At 45.2% G+C, this 3,343-nt stretch overlaps 1 protein-coding gene across 2 annotated transcripts in view; it reads left to right on the forward strand.

The window, feature by feature from the left end:
• Nucleotides 1–3,343, forward strand: part of Exd2 (exonuclease 3'-5' domain containing 2) — a 40,896-nt gene that overhangs the window by 5,611 nt on the left and 31,942 nt on the right. Inside the window, exon 1 of one of the 2 annotated variants that reach the window (XM_005343271.2) lies at nt 482–583. The exons of the other annotated variant lie outside the window; for it this stretch is intronic. The gene's annotated coding sequence lies outside the window, so the exon portion shown is untranslated. Of the gene's footprint in view, nt 1–481; nt 584–3,343 lie in introns of those variants that run through there. 2 annotated transcript variants of the gene reach the window in all.

Raw genomic sequence — 3,343 nt, forward strand, 5'->3', positions numbered from 1 at the left:
GAGCTAGTTCCAGGACAGGCTCCAAAGCCACAGAGAAACCCTGTCTCGAAAAAACCAAAAAAAAACCAAAAAAAAAAAAAGATGGTATAAATTATTAATGGCCATAAGATAATATATAATTTTAATGAAGAGCATATTCCTTAAACAGCTTTCTTATTTCCCAGCCCGAATATAAGAAAATTAATGTAGTAGAAAAACAGTACCCAAGGTAAATGAGAAAAATTACGTCTTATATTGAATTTGTGAAAATTCAGTAGGCGTCTTCCTTCAAAACCAAAAGACAAAAGCGCCATCTCAGAAAGGCACCACTTTTCTAAAGAAATTAAATCTTTGCAACTGGAACCTGTCCTCTATCAGAGAACCTGGGGCGGAAACGGCGGCCTTACAGGCTTCCGTACAAAATGGCGCGGCCCATAGGCACACGCCATGGTGGGGGGGGGGGATTACATCCTCCTGGCCGGCAACTCGGCCGGAAGTGGCTACGGCATTTATGCATCCGGGTGGGTGCGGCCAGGCCGCCTCGGGGGTTCCAGGCTGTCAGCGTGAGGTGCCTCAGGTGTTCGGGCGAGGCTGGAGGCCGCAGGTAAGCGAGACTCGGGTTGGCCAAGTCTCCTCTGGGACCCTGTGCCGGGAGAGGGGTTTCCAGTGTGGCGAGAGAGGCTCGTGATGCTGGAGGCGGCACTTTGCGCGTGGGCGACTGTTGGGCTCCGAGGTCCCCGGGCGTTGTTGGTCCTGCCCCTCTCCCCGCCCTGAGGCGCGGCCTCCTGCTCCTTCACTTGGTGTGGGCGGTTGAGCCCTCGGGTTCGGGGAGGACTCACCCCGCCATTGGTCCCTAAGCCTTCCCCGGGCCGCCCCTTTCCATCCGCCCGGCTTCTCGTCAGGAGCCTCCATCCACCCTTCGAGGCTTCCTGACCCAGTCAGTTAAAAAGCAGCCCCCACCGCCGTTCCTCCCGGCATTGGGGACGCGCCCCACCCGGGTACCTGCTGGCGCACTTCGCTGCCGGGCCGGCCGTTTGCCGGCATTCCGCGGGATAGATCAAACTAGAACTTTAAGCCTTATTTATTCAAAATTGACATCTGTTCATTAAAATTCAGACAGCCCAAGCTTTTATAAGCTTTTGATATATGATTGGACGCAAATTCCCTTATATAACACCTCCTTGGAAACACAAAAACTGTTCTTGTTTTTATTAACTTTTTGGAGAGGGTGGTGGGTGGTGGTGATAGGGTTTCGCTGTGTAGCCCTGGCTAGCCTGGAACTCTTATCTGTTGGCCTCTGCCTTCCACATGCTAGGATTAAAAGCTTGTTCTACCACGCCTGTCAAGATTTATTTTTGTTTGTGTGTATCTGTGTGAGTGCATTCTGCCCTAAGCGTTGATCTTCTGGAGCTGAAGTTTCAGACGGTTTGAGCTGCCTGATGGGAGTGCTAGGAGCCAAATTTAGGTTCTCCGGAGAAGCAGCTAGTGCTATTTACTTATTTAATTAAAAATAGATTTTCTTGGGGCTGGAGAGATGGCTCAGAGGTTAAGAGCGCTGGCTGCTCTTCCAAAGGTCCTGAGTTCAATTCCCAGCAACCATATGGTGGCTTACAACCATCCAAAATGAGATCTGGTGCCCTCTTCCAGTCTGTAGGCACACAGAATGCTGTATACATAATAAAATCTAAAAAAAAAATTTATAAAAAAAAAAAATAGATTTTCTTTTCCTCACATAATATATCCTGATTATGGTTTCAACTCCCTCTGTCCCTCCCAATTTCTCCCCTCCTCCATTCCCATCCTGATCCACTCCCTTGCTGTCACTCATTGAAAAACAAACAGGCTTCTAAGGGATAATAATAAAATATAACAAGATAAAATAAGATAAAACGAAACCATCAAAACGAAGTTGGATAAGACAAACAGAAGAAAAAGACCGAGAGAAGATACAAGAGTCAGCGACCTACTTGTTTGGATACTCAGGAATCCCATAAAAACACTCTGTGCGTGCGTGCGTGCGTGCGTGCGTGCGTGTGTGTATGAATTGTATGCACATGCCTACAAAACCAGAAGACGGTATTGAATCCCCTGGAGTTGGATTTATGGGGGTAAACCACCTGATATGGATGCTGGAAGTCAAACTCAGATCATCTGAAAGAGCAACAAGTGCACTTAACCACTGAGCATCTCTCTGTCCCTAAGACTGCAGTAACAGAGCACACAAACTGGAGGGCATAAAATAATGGAAATTAGTTCTACAGTTCAGGAGAAGAGAGGTCCATAATTAAGGATTAAGGAGGATTTTACTGTCTCCATGGTGGGGAGCTGAGGATGGGAATCCTTCCTTGCTTTTTAGCTACTAGTGATAAAGATCCTTGACTTTGATTTGCATGACTTTAGTGCCCACCTCCATCTTCTGGCTTCTTTCCCATGTGTCTCTCACATTTGGTCTCCCTCTGTCTTTTTTTTTTTTCTTTTTCCTGTAGGATACCAGTCACACTAGATTAAGGGCCACTGTACACCAGTATAACCTCATTTTATCTTTTTGAGACAGGGTTTCTCCAGCTTTGGCTGTCCTGGAACTCACAGAAATCTACCTGCTTTTGCCTCCCAAGTGCTGGGATTAAAGGCATGCACAACACCTGCTGTGACTTCATCTTGATAATGTTGGAAGGCCCTATTTCCTAACAAGGGCACAGGCATAGGTTCTGAGGGTAGAACTGCAACATACCTTTTTGGTAGAATAGCTCAACTCAACCTGTAGTAAGCTGTTTTATGTGTCTGTCAGTTAAGAGGCTTTTGACTTCTATCCACTTTGGGCTTGTTACAGACAGTGCTGCTCTGCACTTTCTGTGCATGTGTTCATTTCCCTTCTGTGTGGCTGTAGTGGAAATGTGAGGCCTGTGGTGTCTTTATGCTTAACTGTCGAGGACCCGCCAGGCTGTTTTCCAAAGCAGCCGTGCCATTTGGCATTCCCACTGACAGTGTGAGAGTTTCTCACTTCTCCACAATATTGCCAGTTTTTATTATCTGCCTTTTTGAGATCCATTAGTCATTGTGGTTTTGATTTGCATTTTTCCTGATGGCTAATGATATTGGGGAGCTTATCATGTGCTATTTGGCCATTGCTCAATTGTCTTTCATATCTCTATTCATAGTCTTAATCATGTTTTTAATTAGTTAATTTGTCTTTTTATTATTGAATTGTAAGAGTTTATATTCTAAATGCATGCCTTTAGCAGATATGTGGCTTGCCTATATTTTCTCCATCTCTTCAGGGTCTTTTGGGGATGTCTTGGTAGCCAATTTATTTTCAAAGAAGGATATATATATATATATATATATATATATATATATAAAAGAT

This window comes from Microtus ochrogaster, chromosome 1, assembly GCF_000317375.1.
Source record: "Microtus ochrogaster isolate Prairie Vole_2 chromosome 1, MicOch1.0, whole genome shotgun sequence".
NCBI classification, from domain to species: domain Eukaryota; kingdom Metazoa; phylum Chordata; class Mammalia; order Rodentia; family Cricetidae; genus Microtus; species Microtus ochrogaster.